This window comes from Oncorhynchus gorbuscha, linkage group LG13 (genome assembly GCF_021184085.1).
Source record: "Oncorhynchus gorbuscha isolate QuinsamMale2020 ecotype Even-year linkage group LG13, OgorEven_v1.0, whole genome shotgun sequence".
Lineage (NCBI taxonomy): Eukaryota > Metazoa > Chordata > Actinopteri > Salmoniformes > Salmonidae > Oncorhynchus > Oncorhynchus gorbuscha.
The window spans coordinates 11,950,612-11,970,393 of NC_060185.1; the positions used below are offsets into that span (position 1 = coordinate 11,950,612).

Consider the following 19,782-nt stretch of genomic DNA (forward strand, 5'->3'; position numbering starts at 1 on the left):
TTTCTGAGACTACTGTAGAAAATTGAACAAAAATAGTTCAAGCATTATCCCACCTGAAAGTCGTCTCTGTAGTCAGAAACACACAACTTATTAAACAAAAGACAACCAGGTCATACTGTCAGAATCCAGCTGTCCCAGTTCTTCACTGAACATTGATCTTCATCTCTGTGTTAGTATTTTTTTAAACATACCAAATGAGGTCAGAGAGATGAAAAGTGGGCCTGTTATGAGACGACTGTGCAGTGTTTAGGAAGAGAGAGTGGACACTGGGCAGTGTTTAGGAAGAGAGAGTGGACACTGGGCAGTGTTTAGGAAGAGAGAGTGGACACTGGGCAGTGTTTAGGAAGAGAGAGTGGACACTGGGCAGTGTTTAGGAAAAGAGAGTGGACACTGGGCAGTGTTTGGGAAGAGAGAGGATACTGGGCAGTGTTTAGGAAGAGAGAGTGGACACTGGGCAGTGTTTAGGAAGAGAGAGTGGACACTGGGCAGTGTTTAGGAAGAGAGAGTGGACACTGGGCAGTGTTTAGGAAGAGAGAGTGGACACTGGGCAGTGTTTAGGAAGAGAGAGGACACTGGGCAGTGTTTAGGGAGAGAGAGTGGACACTGGGCAGTGTTTAGGAAGAGAAAGTGGACACTGGGCAGTGTTTAGGGAGAGAGAGTGGACACTGGGCAGTGTTTAGGAAGAGAGAGTGGACACTGGGCAGTGTTTAGGAAGAGAGAGTGGACACTGGGCAGTGTTTAGGAAGAGAGAGTGGACACTGGGCAGTGTTTAGGAAGAGAGAGTGGACACTGGGCAGTGTTTAGGAAGAGAGAGTGGACACTGGGCAGTGTTTAGGGAAGAGAGAGTGGACACTGGGCAGTGTTTAGGAAGAGAGAGTGGACACTGGGCAGTGTTTAGGAAGAGAGAGTGGACACTGGGCAGTGTTTAGGAAGAGAGAGTGGACACTGGGCAGTGTTTAGGAAGAGAGAGTGGACACTGGGCAGTGTTTAGGAAGAGAGAGGACACTGGGCAGTGTTTAGGGAGAGAGAGTGGACACTGGGCAGTGTTTAGGAGAGAGAGTGGACACTGGGCAGTGTTTAGGGAGAGAGAGTGGACACTGGGCAGTGTTTAGGAAGAGAGAGTGGACACTGGGCAGTGTTTAGGAAGAGAGAGTGGACACTGGGCAGTGTTTAGGAAGAGAGAGTGGACACTGGGCAGTGTTTAGGAAGAGAGAGTGGACACTGGGCAGTGTTTAGGAAGAGAGAGTGGACACTGGGCAGTGTTTAGGAAGAGAGAGTGGATACTGGGCAGTGTTTAGGGAGAGAGAGAGTGGATACTGGGCAGTGTTTAGGAAGAGAGAGAGAGTGGATACTGGGCAGTGTTTAGGAAGAGAGAGAGAGTGGACACTGGGCAGTGTTTAGGAAGAGAGAGAGTGGATACTGGGCAGTGTTTAGGGAGAGAGAGAGAGTGGACACTGGGCAGTGTTTAGGAAGAGAGAGAGTGGATACTGGGCAGTGTTTAGGGAGAGAGAGAGTGGATACTGGGCAGTGTTTAGGAAGAGAGAGAGAGTGGATACTGGGCAGTGTTTAGGAAGAGAGAGAGAGTGGACACTGGGCAGTGTTTAGGAAGAGAGAGGATACTGGGCAGTGTTTAGGGAGAGAGAGTGGACACTGGGCAGTGTTTAGGAAGAGAGAGTGGACACTGGGCAGTGTTTAGGAAGAGAGAGTGGACACTGGGCAGTGTTTAGGAAGAGAGAGTGGACACTGGGCAGTGTTTAGGAAGAGAGAGAGAGTGGATACTGGGCAGTGTTTAGGAAGAGAGAGAGAGTGGACACTGGGCAGTGTTTAGGAAGAGAGAGGATACTGGGCAGTGTTTAGGGAGAGAGAGTGGACACTGGGCAGTGTTTAGGAAGAGAGAGTGGACACTGGGCAGTGTTTAGGAAGAGAGAGTGGACACTGGGCAGTGTTTAGGAAGAGAGAGTGGACACTGGGCAGTGTTTAGGAAGAGAGAGAGTGGATACTGGGCAGTGTTTAGGGAGAGAGAGAGTGGATACTGGGCAGTGTTTAGGAAGAGAGAGTGGACACTGGGCAGTGTTTAGGAAGAGAGAGGATACTGGGCAGTGTTTAGGGAGAGAGAGAGTGGATACTGGGCAGTGTTTAGGAAGAGAGAGAGAGTGGATACTGGGCAGTGTTTAGGAAGAGAGAGAGAGTGGACACTGGGCAGTGTTTAGGAAGAGAGAGGATACTGGGCAGTGTTTAGGGAGAGAGAGTGGACACTGGGCAGTGTTTAGGAAGAGAGAGAGAGTGGACACTGGGCAGTGTTTAGGGAGAGAGAGTGGATACTGGGCAGTGTTTAGGGAGAGAGAGTGGACACTGGGCAGTGTTTAGGAAGAGAGAGTGGACACTGGGCAGTGTTTAGGGAGAGAGAGTGGACACTGGGCAGTGTTTAGAGAGAGAGAGTGGATACTGGGCAGTGTTTAGGGAGAGAGAGTGGACACTGGGCAGTGTTTAGAGAGAGAGAGTGGATACTGGGCAGTGTTTAGGGAGGGAGAGTGGAAACTGGGCAGTGTTTAGAGAGAGAGAGAGGATACTGGGCAGTGTTTAGGGAGGGAGAGTGGAAACTGGGCAGTGTTTAGAGAGAGAGAGAGGATACTGGGCAGTGTTTAGAGAGAGAGAGAGGATACTGGGCAGTGTTTAGAGAGAGAGAGAGGATACTGGGCAGTGTTTAGAGAGAGAGAGAGGATACTGGGCAGTGTTTAGGAAGAGAGAGTGGATACTGGGCAGTGTTTAGAGAGAGAGAGTGGATACTGGGCAGTGTTTAGAGAGAGAGAGAGGATACTGGGCAGTGTTTAGGAAGAGAGAGTGGATACTGGGCAGTGTTTAGGAAGAGAGAGTGGATACTGGGCAGTGTTTAGGAAGAGAGAGTGGATACTGGGCAGTGTTTAGAGAGAGAGAGTGGACACTGGGCAGTGTTTAGAGAGAGAGAGAGGATACTGGGCAGTGTTTAGAGAGAGAGAGTGGATACTGGGCAGTGTTTAGAGAGAGAGAGAGGATACTGGGCAGTGTTTAGGAAGAGAGAGTGGATACTGGGCAGTGTTTAGGAAGAGAGAGTGGATACTGGGCAGTGTTTAGGAAGAGAGAGAGTGGACACTGGGCAGTGTTTAGGAAGAGAGAGGATACTGGGCAGTGTTTAGGGAGAGAGAGTGGACACTGGGCAGTGTTTAGAGAGAGAGAGTGGATACTGGGCAGTGTTTAGGAAGAGAGAGTGGACACTGGGCAGTGTTTAGAGAGAGAGAGAGGATACTGGGCAGTGTTTAGAGAGAGAGAGTGGACACTGGGCAGTGTTTAGGAAGAGAGAGTGGACACTGGGCAGTGTTTGGGAAGAGAGAGGATACTGGGCAGTGTTTAGGAAGAGAGAGGATACTGGGCAGTGTTTAGGAAGAGAGAGTGGACACTGGGCAGTGTTTAGGAAGAGAGAGTGGACACTGGGCAGTGTTTAGGAAGAGAGAGGATACTGGGCAGTGTTTAGGAAGAGAGAGGATACTGGGCAGTGTTTAGGAAGAGAGAGGATACTGGGCAGTGTTTAGGAAGAGAGAGTGGACACTGGGCAGTGTTTAGGAAGAGAGAGTGGACACTGGGCAGTGTTTGGGAAGAGAGAGGATACTGGGCAGTGTTTAGGAAGAGAGAGGATACTGGGCAGTGTTTAGGAAGAGAGAGTGGACACTGGGCAGTGTTTAGGAAGAGAGAGTGGACACTGGGCAGTGTTTAGGAAGAGAGAGGACACTGGGCAGTGTTTAGGGAGAGAGAGTGGATACTGGGCAGTGTTTAGGAAGAGAGAGAGTGGACACTGGGCAGTGTTTAGGGAGAGAGAGTGGATACTGGGCAGTGTTTAGGAAGAGAGAGTGGACACTGGGCAGTGTTTAGGAAAAGAGAGTGGACACTGGGCAGTGTTTGGGAAGAGAGAGGACACTGGGCAGTGTTTAGGGAGAGAGAGTGGATACTGGGCAGTGTTTAGGGAGAGAGAGTGGATACTGGGCAGTGTTTAGGAAGAGAGAGTGGACACTGGGCAGTGTTTAGGAAGAGAGAGTGGACACTGGGCAGTGTTTGGGAAGAGAGTGGATACTGGGCAGTGTTTGGGAAGAGAGAGTGGACACTGGGCAGTGTTTAGGAAGAGAGAGGATACTGGGCAGTGTTTAGGAAGAGAGAGAGGATACTGGGCAGTGTTTAGGAAGAGAGAGAGGATACTGGGCAGTGTTTAGGAAGAGAGAGGACACTGGGCAGAGACACAGAGAACACACACACACAGACTGACTGTCCTCATCCTCCTCTCCTCTCACACTGTTTGTTAATTTTAAAAATTTCCATCTCTCACAAACACAACCACACACAGTCTCCCTACTGTTCACACACAACCACACACACACACAGTCTCCCTACAGTTCACACACAACCACACACAGTCTCCCTACTGTTCACACACAACCACACACACACACAGTCTCCCTACAGTTCACACACAAGCACACACACAGTCTCCCTACAGTTCACACACAACCACACACACACAGTCTCCCTACAGTTCACATTATTGTCCGTCTCGACTGACGCACTACAGCAGTGGACCCACAAAGAAATGGGTTCACTTCAACTCAATATCTTCCCCCTCCAGTCCTCTCCTCCTCCTTTCCCACACTAATAGATCTCTCCATTCATCTACTCCTCCAGCCCTCTCCTCCTCCTTTCCCACACAAATCCATCCCTCCATTGCTCTACTCCTCCAGGCCTCAGAGAGAAATAGTTAAAATATTCATTAGGACTCACTATACTAACAAAGACATTGTTTGCACTCCAACCCTACACCCAGCAAACTGAACCACCCCAGAGTACTCCACTCCAACCCTACACCCAGCAAACTGAACCACCCAGAGTACTCCACTCCAACCCTACACCCAGCAAACTGAACTACCCAGAGTACTCCACTCCAACCCTACACCCAGCATACTGAACTACCCAGAGTACTCCACTCCAACCCTACACCCAGCATACTGAACTACCCCAGAGTACTCCACTCCAACCCTACACCCCGCAAACTGAACTACCCAGAGTACTCCACTCCAACCCTACACCCAGCAAACTGAACCACCCCAGAGTACTCCACTCCAACCCTACACCCAGCAAACTGAACTACCCAGAGTACTCCACTCCAACCCTACACCCAGCAAACTGAACCACCCAGAGTACTCCACTCCAACCCTACACCCAGCATACTGAACCACCCCAGGGTACTCTCTGTAGCTCAGTTGGTAGAGCATGGCGCTTGTAACGCCAGGGTTGTCATGCAGGTGAAAGAGGACCCAAACGCGACTTAACAGAAACAGAGTTTATTAATGTTCAAAACGGAATAACTGACATCCTCTAGATTTGTAGAGGGGAAAACAACTGGAGAAGCGGCCACAGACTGCAGGTCGCTTCGGGTAGGCGCAGGCCGTAGTCGACTGAGACACCTGCTCACACGCAGCGTCTGATGAAGGCACAAAACACGACAGAACAGGGTGATACACAATCACGGCAAAAAACACGACAGGACAGGGCGAAACGCAATCACAGCATGGTGAATACAATATAAGGAACCGACGGAACAGGAACGGATTACAAAGGAATAAATAGGGAATCTAATCAGGGGAAAGGATCGGGAACAGGTGTGGGAAGACTAAATGATGATTAGGGGAATAGGAACAGCTGGGAGCAGGAACGGAACGACAGAGAGAAGAGAGAGCGAGAGAGTGAGAGAGGGAGGGGGAGAGAGAGGGATAGAACCAAACAAGACCAGCAGAGGGAAACGAATAGCATGGGGAGCACAGGGACAAGACATGACAATAAATGACAAACATGACAGTACCCCCCCACTCACCGAGCGCCTCCTGGCGCTCTCGAGGAGGAACACTGGCAGCAACGGAGGAAATCATAGATCAAACGGTCCAGCACGTCCCGAGAAAGAACCCAACTCCTCTCCTCAGGACCGTAACGAAAAACGATAAAAAGGAAACTAGGGTACTACTCTAAAAAAAAAATGAGAACTAGGGACAGACTGAGACACAGCAAGGGCAGGGACAAGAACAGGAGAGATGCGATGGCAGGGAACAGACTGAGACCCAGCAAGACCAGGAGCAGAAGCAGAAAAAAATTACCAGACTTCTTCTGCGCGCAGTCTGAACACGCAGCCACGAAACGGCGCGTGTCACGCTCCTGAGTCGGCCACCAAAAGCGCTGGCGAATAGACGCAAGAGTGCCTCGAACACCGGGATGACCAGCTAACTTGGCAGAGTGAGCCCACTGAAGAACAGCCAGACGAGTGGAAACAGGAACGAAAAGGAGGTTACTAGGACAAGCGCGCGGCGACGCAGTGTGCGTGAGTGCTTGCTTAACCTGTCTTTCAATTCCCCAGACTGTCAACCCGACAACACGCCCATAAGGAAGAATCCCCTCGAGATCAGTAGAAGCCACAGAAGAACTAAACAGACGGGATAAGGCATCAGGCTTGGTGTTCTTGCTACCCGGACGGTAAGAAATCACAAACTCGAAACGAGCGAAAAACAACGCCCAACGAGCTTGACGGGCATTAAGTCGTTTGGCAGAACGGATGTACTCAAGGTTCTTATGGTCTGTCCAAACGACAAAAGGAACGGTCGCCCCCTCCAACCACTGTCGCCATTCGCCTAGGGCTAAGCGGATGGCGAGCAGTTCACGGTTACCCACATCATAGTTGCGCTCAGATGGCGACAGGCGATGAGAAAAATAAGCGCAAGGATGAACCTTATCGTCAGACTGGAAGCGCTGGGATAGAATGGCTCCCACGCCTACCTCTGAAGCGTCAACCTCGACAATGAATTGTCTAGTGACGTCAGGAGTAACGAGGATAGGAGCGGACGTAAAACGTTCTTTTAGAAGATCAAAAGCTCCCTGGGCGGAACCGGACCACTTAAAACACGTCTTGACAGAAGTAAGAGCTGTGAGAGGGGCAGCAACTTGACCGAAATTACGAATGAAACGCCGATAGAAATTAGCGAAACCTAAAAGCGCTGCAACTCGACACGTGACCTTGGAACGGGCCAATCACTGACAGCTTGGACCTTAGCGGAATCCATCTGAATGCCTTCAGCGGAAATAACGGAACCGAGAAAAGTAACGGAGGAGACATGAAAAGAGCACTTCTCAGCCTTTACGTAGAGACAATTCTCTAAAAGGCGCTGTAGAACACGTCGAACGTGCTGAACATGAATCTCGAGTGACGGAGAAAAAATCAGGATATCGTCAAGATAGACAAAAACAAAAATGTTCAGCATGTCTCTCAGAACATCATTAACTAATGCCTGAAAAACAGCTGGCGCATTGGCGAGACCGAACGGCAGAACCCGGTACTCAAAATGCCCTAACGGAGTGTTAAACGCCGTTTTCCACTCGTCCCCCTCTCTGATGCGCACGAGATGGTAAGCGTTACGAAGGTCCAACTTAGTAAAGCACCTGGCTCCCTGCAGAATCTCGAAGGCTGATGACATAAGGGAAGCGGATAACGATTCTTAACCGTTATGTCATTCAGCCCTCGATAATCCACGCAGGGGCGCAGAGTACCGTCCTTCTTCTTAACAAAAAAGAACCCCGCCCCGGCCGGAGAAGAAGAAGGCACTATGGTACCGGCGTCAAGAGACACAGACAAATAATCCTCGAGAGCCTTACGTTCGGGAGCCGACAGAGAGTATAGTCTACCTCGAGGAGGCGTGGTCCCTGGAAGGAGATCAATACTACAATCATACGACCGGTGAGGAGGAAGGGAGTTGGCTCGGGACCGACTGAAGACCGTGCGCAGATCATGATATTCCTCCGGCACTCCTGTCAAATCGCCAGGTTCCTCCTGAGAAGTAGGGAGAGAAGAAACGGGAGGGATGGCAGACATTAAACACTTCACATGACAAGAAACGTTCCAGGATAGGATAGAATTACTAGACCAATTAATAGAAGGATTATGACATACTAGCCAGGGATGACCCAAAACAACAGGTGTAAACGGTGAACGGAAAATCAAAAAAGAAATAGTCTCACTGTGGTTACCAGATACTGTGAGAGTTAAAGGTAGTGTCTCAAATTTGATACTGGGAAGATGACTACCATCTAAGGCAAACATGGGCGTAGGCTTGTCTAACGGTCTGAAAGGAATGTTATGTTTCCGAACCCATGCTTCGTCCATGAAACAACCCTCAGCCCCAGAGTCAATCAAGGCACTGCATGTAGCACCGAACCGGTCCAGCGTAGATGGACCGACATAGTAGTACAAGATCTAGATGAAGAGGACTGAGTAGTAGCGCTCACCAGTAGCCCTCCGCTTACTGATGGGCTCTGGCCTCTTACTGGACATGAATTAACAAAATGTCCAGCAACTCCGCAATAGAGGCACAGGCGGTTGGTGATCCTCCGTTCCCTCTCCTTATTCGAGATGCGAATCCCTCCCAGCTGCATGGGCTCAGTCTCAAAGCCAGAGGAGGGAGATGGTTGCGATGCGGAGCAGGGAAACACCGTTGATGCGAGCTCTCTTCCACGAGCCCGGTGACGAAGATCTACCCGTCGTTCTATGCGGATGGCGAGAGCAATCAAAGAGTCCACATCTGAAGGAACCTCCCGGGAGAGAATCTCATCCTTAACCACTGCGTGGAGTCCCTCCAGAAAACGAGCGAGCAGCGCCGGCTCGTTCCACTCACTAGAGGCAGCAAGAGTGCGAAACTCAATGGAATAATCCGTTATGGACCGTTCACCTTGGCATAAGGAAGCCAGGGCCCTAGAAGCCTCCCCACCAAAAACTGAACGGTCAAAAACCCGAATCATCTCCTCTTTAAAGTTCTGGAATTTGATAGAGCAATCAGCCCTTGCCTCCCAGATAGCTGTGCCCCATTCTCGAGCCCGGCCAGTAAGGAGTGAAATGACGTAAGCAACCCGAGCTCTCTCTCTAGAGTATGTGTGGGGTTGGAGAGAGAACACAATCTCACACTGCGTGAGAAAGGAGCGGCACTCAGTGGGCTGCCCGGAGTAGCAAGGTGGGTTCTTAACCCTGGGTTCTGGAGGCTCGGCAGGCCAGGGAGTAACAGGTGGCACGAGACGTAGACTCTGGAACTGTCCAGAGAGGTCGGAAACCTGAGCGGCCAGGTTCTCCACGGCATGGCGAGCAGCAGACAATTCCTGCTCGTGTCTGCCGAGCATGGCTCCTTGGAACTCGACGGCAGTGTAACGAGCGTCTGAAGTCGCTGGGTCCATTCCTTGGTCGGTTCCTTCTGTCATGCAGGTGAAAGAGGACCCAAACGCGACTTAACAGAAACAGAGTTTATTAATGTTCAAAACGGAATAACTGACATCCTCTAGATTTGTAGAGGGGAAAACAACTGGAGAAGCGGCCACAGACTGCAGGTCGCTTCGGGTAGGCGCAGGCCGTAGTCGACTGAGACACCTGCTCACACGCAGCGTCTGATGAAGGCACAAAACACGACAGAACAGGGTGATACACAATCACGGCAAAAAACACGACAGGACAGGGCGAAACGCAATCACAGCATGGTGAATACAATATAAGGAACCGACGGAACAGGAACGGATTACAAAGGAATAAATAGGGAATCTAATCAGGGGAAAGGATCGGGAACAGGTGTGGGAAGACTAAATGATGATTAGGGGAATAGGAACAGCTGGGAGCAGGAACGGAACGACAGAGAGAAGAGAGAGCGAGAGAGTGAGAGAGGGAGGGGGAGAGAGAGGGATAGAACCAAACAAGACCAGCAGAGGGAAACGAATAGCATGGGGAGCACAGGGACAAGACATGACAATAAATGACAAACATGACAAGGGTAGTGGGTTCAATCCCCGGGACCACCCATACGTAGAATGTATGCACACATGACTGTAAGTCGCTTTGGATAAAAGCGTCTGCTAAATGGCATATATTATATTATATTATTACTCCACTCCAACCCTACACCCAGCATACTGAACCACCCCAGGGTACTCCACTCCAACCCTACACCCAGCATACTGAACCACCCAGAGTACTCCACTCCAACCCTACACCCAGCATACTGAACCACCCCAGGGTACTCCACTTCAACCCTACACCCAGCAAACTGAACCACCCCAGGGTACTCCACTTCAACCCTACACCCCGCAAACTGAACTACCCAGAGTACTCCACTCCAACCCTACACCCAGCAAACTGAACTACCCATAGTACTCCACTCCAACCCTACACCCAGCAAACTGAACCACCCCAGAGTACTCCACTCCAACCCTACACCCAGCAAACTGAACTACCCAGAGTACTCCACTCACATTACCCTGAAATCCCTTTACATTTACATTTACATTTAAGTCATTTAGCAGACGCTCTTACCCTCCCACAAACACATGCACATATACACAGATAAACAACAGATCCCTGTGACAACGAGAAGACTGTTTACTTATTCACAAGGGGAATTCCTTTCCTGTGCAAGTGGGATTGTTTTCCCTTGAGTGAGAGAGAGGAAGGGTTGAATGGAGTTACACAGATGCCCTGTCCATCATCCTGTCACCACAAGTGTCCAGGAGACAGACAATAACATTTGAGTGTGTATGATGATCTGTACACATTCAGGCCTAGATATAATCTGCACCGGTGTCCACCTCAATGTCCTAGTAAAACAACACACCCAACACAAAGATATCCTAAAACAAACACAGGTTCTGTCAACATTGTTTAGGTCATTATCATCACTGTGTCAGAGGAGGAACCATGCATGACCAGGACAAGTTGACTGAAGCATACCCAGACTGGCACCCAGGCTTGGCCATCTGATCCCTGTAGTGGAGCTGCCGTGCCTGATAGATTAGGGATATGCTGTGGGGAGACTGGGGGTACTGAGTGCCTGATAGATTAGGGATATGCTGTGGGGAGACTGGGGGTACTGAGTGCCTGATAGATGAGGGATATGCTGTGGGGAGACTGGGGGTACTGAGTGCCTGATAGATGAGGGATATGCTGTGGGGAGAGACTGCCTGATAGGAGGGATATGCTGTGGGGAGACTGGGGGTACTGAGTGCCTGATAGATGAGGGATATGGGGAGACTGGGGGTACTGAGTGCCTGATAGATGAGGGATATGGGGAGACTGGGGGTACTGAGTGCCTGATAGATGAGGGATATGCTGTGGGGAGACTGGGGGTACTGAGTGCCTGATAGATGAGGGATATGCTGTGGGGAGACTGGGGGTACTGAGATCCTGTTACTTTAATGGGCTGTTGTATTGCTCCTGAACTTTATGACTCTTCGTGTGACACTTTGACCAACCGACTCGCTGAAGAGTCAGTGTAAACAGAGTGCGTCCTGGGACTATGGTGTAATTTATGATTAACTTCAACTATAACGGCTCCAACTTTCTTTTTTTTACTTTTTTTTTTTACCTCAGAAACAAATAAGTAACTGACTCTACAGAGGCGGGAGAAAGTCTGTATCACTCTACCTACCTGTAGGCTTGACAAAATTGACAAAGTGAAGATTGTGGTTACCCTGCAAAATGTGGTTGGAGGGACGTGTGAGATAAAATGTGACATAAAATATAAAGTAATCAGAAAACCAAGACAGCAGAGTGAACTTTAGGGGCTTTGTCCGTGGGACTTCATTTATAAAGTGCCCTCTCTCTCCGAAAATCCCCAAGGGCCCGGAGGGGGAGTTCCGTGTACATTTCTTTATGTGACGGCTACCGGCGGGACGGAATTAGATAATTCATTTTGTGAGGAATTAAAAATAAAAATACAATTCTTCCGATTTATCAGAGTGAGCTGCAGCAGCCCGACTTCTCGTGGCTGGTAAAGACCTTTGTTATTCCCATCAACCAATTCTGGTGCAAAGTAATATTAAGCGCAATTTTTTTTAATGTAAAATACATAAAGCACTCTCACAACTTCGGTTGGTATCAATATTGCAGATTAATTCATGATTTCGATGTCAAATTATTCATATGCCTTCAATGCTCACTTAATTAGGTTGTTTGCACAACAAAGAAAGAATGTAGCCTAAAATGTGTAATAGTAAAAAGAAAATTACAGCCTAATCAAAAACTTAAAATGTAAGACACGCAATAGTCTTCATAAATATCCTATTGTAGTGTCTTTCTAATGAACGACAAAACTATTTTAAAAACTCTTTTGTGCATATAAGACCAATTGTGACAAAACATTGGATCGACAGCCTATTCAAAACATAAGACTGACATTGTTTTATGTGGTAACCACAGTAGCCGAACTCAAAAAACAAGGGCAGGCGCATTGGTCAGCAAGTTCATTGGTTCCTTCTGCTGTCGCCTTCTTACGCGAGCTCATCTCATGAAAACAATCTTGCAACTTTAACATTGTCAACGACAACATGGTCACTTGACGTTGTGCCAAGAACACATGCAGCATATGCCACATTGATTTTTCCATCAAATGTATCAGCTAGTCCAACAAATAAAATAAATAGGTACTTACGTTAGTCCGATTTTACCAGAATCAACTTCTAATAAAATATTAACATCTATTGAACACAATATTATTCCTTCAGGTTCCTGTCTTCCATGTCATGAAGCACATCAATAATATCCTGTTCCCCTCCAGTAGCGAAGGGAGTGCCCAACTGTCCCGAGCAAGACCCTACCGCCACCAGCCAAGTCCTCATTCAAACCCGTAAGTACATTTAGAGACCAGGCAGTGTGTGAAAACCCGGAACGGATTTCTTGGAACGGGTTCCTGAAAATTCTCTCTTCTGCCCTTAGGTCGCTGATGGAGGGGGGGGGGTGAATAGCCTACTACACACGGAATCCTACTGATCTGTCTTAGAAATTGAAGCTCAAGAAAAAGACCACAAAAATTGAATTCTAAAGTTATTTCATTGTCTGGAAGTCAATTTAATTCAAAGGGATTTATATATGTTTACATTGTCAAAGCAAGTGAAATAGTTAACCAACCTAAATGTGAAGTAAATAATAAAAAATGTGTTATTATCTAGTGCAGTGTGTTATTGTGTAGTGCAGTGTGTTATTGTGTAGTGCAGTGTGTTATTGTGTAGTGCAGTGTGTTATTGTGTAGTGCAGTGTGTTATTGTGTAGTGCAGTCTGTTCTTGTGTAGTGCAGTCTGTTCTTGTGTAGTGCAGTCTGTTATTGTGTAGTGCAGTCTGTTCTTGTGTAGTGCAGTGTGTTCTTGTGTAGTGCAGTCTGTTATTGTGTAGTGCAGTGTGTTCTTGTGTAGTGCAGTCTGTTATTGTGTAGTGCAGTGTGTTCTTGTGTAGTGCAGTCTGTTCTTGTGTAGTGCAGTGTGTTCTTGTGTAGTGCAGTCTGTTATTGTGTAGTGCAGTGTGTTCTTGTGTAGTGCAGTCTGTTATTGTGTAGTGCAGTGTGTTCTTGTGTAGTGCAGTCTGTTATTGTGTAGTGCAGTGTGTTCTTGTGTAGTGCAGTCTGTTATTGTGTAGTGCAGTGTGTTATTGTGTAGTGCAGTGTGTTCTTGTGTAGTGCAGTGTGTTCTTGTGTAGTGCAGTGAGTTATTTTATAGTGCAGTGAGTTATTGTGTAGTGCAGTGTGTTCTTGTGTAGTGCAGTGTGTTATTGTATAGTGCAGTGTGTTCTTGTGTAGTGCAGTGAGTTCTTGTGTAGTGCAGTGAGTTATTTTCTAGTGCAGTGTGTTATTGTGTAGTGCAGTGTGTTATTGTGTAGTGCAGTGTGTTATTGTGTAGTGCAGTGTGTTATTGTGTAGTGCAGTGAGTTATTTTCTAGTGCAGTGTGTTATTGTGTAGTGCAGTGTGTTATTGTGTAATGCAGTGTGTTATTGTGTAGTGCAGTGTGTTATTGTGTAGTGCAGTGTGTTATTGTGTAGTGCAGTGTGTTATTGTGTAGTGCAGTGTGTTATTGTGTAGTGCAGTGTGTTATTGTGTAGTGCAGTGAGTTATTTTCTAGTGCAGTGAGTTATTTTCTACTGCAGTGTGAATCAGACAGACTTGTAGTGAGGGTGCTCGACAGTTAAGATACACTAACGGCTCTGGCCGATTCTCTCCGTGGTTTCCTTCCCACAATTCCCCCAGTGGCAGTTCAAAGTCTGCCAGCTCCAGTCATCAGGGACCCATGCACCTTACAATTCAAATCAGCCAACCAATGAGAGACGGCAACAACCGCTAGTGACCTTTACACAACAAAAGACAAACAGGCTGATTCAACCCGCTGCCCCTCCTTCCTTCCCTCCCTCAACCCACGGTCAACCCAAACACATGGTTAACACTGTCAACCCGAGCACATGGTTAACACTATCAACCCCAAACACATGGTTAACACTGTCAACCCCAAACACATGGTTAACACTGTCAACCCCAAACACATGGTTAACACTGTCAACCCCAAACACATGGTTAACACTGTCAACCCCAAACACATGGTTAACACTGTCAACCCCAAACACATGGTTAACACTGTCAACCCCAAACACATGGTTAACACTGTCAACCCCAAACACATGGTTAACACTGTCAACCCCAAACACATGGTTAACACTGTCAACCCCAAACACATGGTTAACACTGTCAACCCAAACACATGGTTAACACTGTCAACCCCAAACACATGGTTAACACTGTCACCCCAAACACATGGTTAACACTGTCATCCCAAACACATGGTTAACACTGTCAACCCGAGCACATGGTTAACACTGTCACCCCAAACACATGGTTAACACTGCCAACCCCAAACACATGGTTAACACTGTCAACCCCAAACACATGGTTAACACTGTCACCCCAAACACATGATTAACACTGTCAACCCAAACACATGGTTAACACTGTCAACCCAAACACATGGTTAACACTGTCAACCCCAAACACATGGTTAACACTGTCAACCCCAAACACATGGTTAACACTGTCAACCCCAAACACATGGTTAACACTGTCACCCCAAACACATGGTTAACACTGTCACCCCAAACACATGGTTACCACTGTCACCCCAAACACATGGTTAACACTGTCAACCCAAACACATGGTTAACACTATCACCCCAAACACATGGTTAATACTGTCAACCCCAAACACATGGTTAACACTGTCACCCCAAACACATGGTTAACACTGTCACCCCAAACACATGGTTAACACTGTCACCCCAAACACATGGTTAACACTGTCAACCCCAAACACATGGTTAACACTGTCAACCCAAACACATGGTTAACACTGTCAACCCAAACACATGGTTAACACTGTCAACCCCAAACTCATGGTTAACACTGTCAACCCAAACACATGGTTAACACTGTCACCCCAAACACATGGTTAACACTGTCAACCCAAGCGCATGACAAGTGAAGGGTGGTTCTTTCAAATATTTTATTTGATGGGGAAAGATACTGTCAACAACATGGACACAGTATATCATCAGACAACTGCATCTTATCGAGATTATTAACAGAAACACTATTACACAATATCTATTTGAAAAGCAGCCAAAGGTGTAAGCCTCTATTCTCTCCGAGTATTAGACTGCTCCAGTGTCTGTCTGGTTGATGGACATCTCCCTGTGTCTGTCTGGTTGATGGCCATCTCCCTGTGTCTGTCTGGTTGATGGCCATCTCTCTGTGTCTGTCAGGTTGATGGCCATCTCTCTGTGTCTGTCTGGTTGATGGCCATCTCTCTGTGTCTGTCTGGTTGATGGCCATCTCTCTGTGTCTGTCTGGTTGATGGCCATCTCTCTGTGTCTGTCTGGTTGATGGCCATCTCTCTGTGTCTGTCTGGTTGATGGCCATCTCCCTGTGTCTGTCTGGTTGACGGCCATCTCTCTGTGTCTGTCAGGTTGATGGCCATCTCTCTGTGTCTGTCTGGTTGATGGCCATCTCCCTGTGTCTGTCTGGTTGATGGCCATCTCCCTGTGTCTGTCTGGTTGATGGCCATCTCTCTGTGTCTGTCTGATGGACATCTCTCTGTGTCTGTCTGGTTGATGGCCATCTCTCTGTGTCTGTCAGGTTGATGGCCATCTCCCTGTGTCTGTCTGGTTGATGGCCATCTCTCTGTGTCTGTCAGGTTGATGGCCATCTCCCTGTGTCTGTCTGGTTGATGGCCATCTCTCTGTGTCTGTCTGGTTGATGGCCATCTCTCTGTGTCTGTCAGGTTGATGGCCATCTCTCTGTGTCTGTCTGGTTGATGGCCATCTCCCTGTGTCTGTCTAGTTGATGGCCATCTCCCTGTGTCTGTCTGGTTGACGGCCATCTCTCTGTGTCTGTCTGGTTGATGGCCATCTCTCTGTGTCTGTCTGGTTGATGGCCATCTCTCTGTGTCTGTCTGGTTGATGGCCATCTCTCTGTGTCTGTCAGGTTGATGGCCATCTCTCTGTGTCTGTCTGATTGATGGCCATCTCCCTGTGTCTGTCTGGTTGATGGCCATCTCTCTGTGTCTGTCAGGTTGATGGCCATCTCTCTGTGTCTGTCTGGTTGATGGCCATCTCTCTGTGTCTGTCTGGTTGATGGCCATCTCCCTGTGTCTGTCTAGTTGATGGCCATCTCTCTGTGTCTGTCTGATGGACATCTCTCTGTGTCTGTCTGGTTGATGGCCATCTCTCTGTGTCTGTCTGGTTGATGGCCATCTCTCTGTGTCTGTCTGGTTGATGGCCATCTCTCTGTGTCTGTCTGGTTGATGGCCATCTCTCTGTGTCTGTCTGGTTGATGGCCATCTCTCTGTGTCTGTCTGATGGACATCTCTCTGTGTCTGTCTGGTTGATGGCCATCTCTCTGTGTCTGTCTGGTTGATGGCCATCTCTCTGTGTCTGTCTGATGGACATCTCTCTGTGTCTGTCTGGTTGATGGCCATCTCTCTGTGTCTGTCTGATTGATGGCCATCTCTTTGTGTCTGTCTGTCTGATGGACATCTCTCTGTGTCTGTCTGGTTGATGGCCATCTCTCTGTGTCTGTCTGTCTGATGGACATCTCTCTGTGTCTGTCTGGTTGATGGCCATCTCTCTGTGTCTGTCTGGTTGATGGCCATCTCACTGTGTCTGTCTCGTTGATGGACATCTCTCTGTGTCTGTCTCTCATTGGGCCATAGAGCCTGGTTTATGGGCCTTCTAGTCTCTACGTCCTGCTTTAAGACTGAGCGAGTTCTCTAATGTCTGAGTCATGTTATCTCTAAAGGCCCCTTTGATAAGCTCTTCAACACCCCCTTCTCTCCCTCTCACCCCCAGGGTTTCACTGCTCAGATTTTGAGTTACCATGGCAACGGTGATCTCTTTGGGGGAGACCATTAGACCCCAACAGTTCTTTCTCTGTGACAATCCACCACCCCATTTCCCCTCTGACACACAATCACTTCTCTGGGGAAAGGGGAACATAGGGTTTGGGTACATAGGGATTTGGGTTGGGGTACATAGGGATTTGGGTTGGGGTTTTAAAAGGGAAGTGAAAACCAAGGGATTAGCATAAGGTCTTCAGACTAGTGGTGATGACGGTTAAATGTACCCTCAGTGGGACATGGACGACTTGCCTTAATAGAAGTAACTATGACTTCTACTCTGTATCAGAGAATTCTACAGGAGGATGTCAGATCAATCGTCTGTGAGCTGAAGCGCAGTTGTGTCCTGCAGCAAGACAATGATCCAATGAGCCAAAACACACAATCAGGTCTACATGAGAATGGCTAAAAAGCATCACATTTGAAGTTTTGGAATGGCCTAGTCAAAGTCCAGACCTAATCCCATTATTGATGTTATGGCAGGACTTTAAAAACGAGCAGTTCATGCTTGAAAACCCACAACTGTCGCTGAGTTCAAGCAGTTCCTGACTGATGTCATCTAGACAACTAAACACAAGGCAATAAATAAATTGCAATGTACGTACTGTGAGACGCATAAGACATTGCTGCAGGAAGACAGGATGGACAACTGATCGTCCTCGCAGTGGCAGACCACGTGTAACAACACCTGCACAGGATCGGTACATCTGAACATCACACCTGTGGACAGGCACAGGATGGCAACAACAACTGCCCGAGTTACACCAGGAACACACAATCCCTCCATCAGTGCTCAGACGGTCCGCGATAGGCTGAGAGAGGCTAGACTGAGAGCTTGTACGCCTGTTGTAAGGCAGGTCCTCACCAGACATCACCGGCAACAACGTCGCCTATGGGCACAAACCCACCGTCGCTGGACCAGACAGGACTGGAAAAAAGTGCTCTTCACTGACAAGTCGTGGTTTTGTCTCACCAGGGGTGATGGTCGAATTTGCGCTTATCGTCGGAGGAATGAGCGTTACACCGAGGTCTGTACTCTGGAGCGGGATCAATTTGGAGGTGGAGGGTCCGTCATGGTCTGGGGCAGTGTGCCACAGCATCATCGGACTGAGCTTGTTGTCATTGCAGGCAATCTCAACTCTATGCGTTACAGGGAAGACATCCTCCTCCCTCATGTGGTACCCGTCCTGCAGGCTCATCCTGACATGACCCTCCAGCATGACAATGCCACCAGCCATACTGCTCGTTCTGGGTGTGATTTTGAGCAAGACAGGAATGTCAGTGTTCTGCCATGGCCATCAAAGAACCCGGATCTCAATCCCATTGAGCATGTCTGAGACCTGTTGGATCGGAGGGTGAGGGCTAGGGCCATTCCCCCCAGAAATGTCCGGGAACTTGCAGGTGCCATGGTGGAAGAGTGGGGTAACATCTCACAGCAAGAACTGGCAAATCTGGTGCAGTCCATGAGGAGGAGATGCACTGCAGTACTTAATGCAGCTGGTGGCCACATCAGAATCTGACTGTTACTTTGATTTTGACCCCCCCCCCCTTTGTTCAGGGACACATTATTCCATTTCTGTTAGTCACATGTCTGTGGAACTTGTTCAGTTCATGCCTCAGTTGTTGAATCTTGTTATGGTCATACAAATATTTACACATGTTAAATTTGCTGAAAATAAACAAAGTTGACAGTGAGAGGACATTTCTTTTTTTGCTGAGTTTAGATGGCCCAGTTCTCAAAAATAGACAAATGATGGTAGAGCTGTATTCTCAGGTGGGCGTCACTTAAAACTTGCTACATTCATAAAAATTACTTTCAAGCCCACTTGAATCAACCAATCAGTCAGTCGTTCAGTCAACCAATCAGTCAATCAGTCAGTCAGTCAGTCAGTCAGTCAGTCAGTCAGTCAGTCAGTCAGTCAGTCAATCACGTCCACTTGAAGATCCTCCTGATGAGTCTGACCAGTGAGTTGTCCCTGACGGCCCGTGAGGTCCTTTCCCATAGGTTGTCCCCTTTCCACATGCCCCGCCTCTTCCACTCGGCCTTGACCTCTGCCATGAGCAGCAGTTGGTGGAGCCGCAGGTAGAGACGGAACTGGGAGTGGAGTCCAGAGACTGGGACGGTTCGTGCCAGACCCAACCTTTACACCTCCTCATTCAGACACAGACTCCTCATTGACCCCTGGGGGAGAGAGAACCAAGGGTGACTAAAAACACTTACCTGTAGGTTCCATTGTCTTCAACATGCAGTTAATTAATACAGTCATAAAGAGTGCTGAGGACATAAGAGAGTCAGTAACTAACTAATGTTACTCCACTCACTGACAGTACACACAGCCCAATTCTGATATTTTTACCACTAATTGGTATTTTGACCAATCACATCAGATCGTTTCACGTCAGATATTTTTCAGAGTTGACCTGATTGGTCAAATACCAATTAGTAGAAGAAAAAAAAAGATCAGAATTGGGCTGTAACTGTAACTGACCCTACA

General features: G+C 48.1%; 1 protein-coding gene across 1 annotated transcript in view; it reads right to left on the reverse strand.

The window, feature by feature from the left end:
• Nucleotides 1-12,688, reverse strand: part of LOC123992514 (1-phosphatidylinositol 4,5-bisphosphate phosphodiesterase eta-1-like) — a 195,280-nt gene extending 182,592 nt beyond the window's left edge. Inside the window, exon 1 of the mRNA XM_046293711.1 lies at nt 12,516-12,688. The gene's annotated coding sequence lies outside the window, so the exon portion shown is untranslated. The remainder of the gene's footprint in view (nt 1-12,515) is intronic.
• Between the last annotated feature and the right edge of the window lie 7,094 nt (nt 12,689-19,782).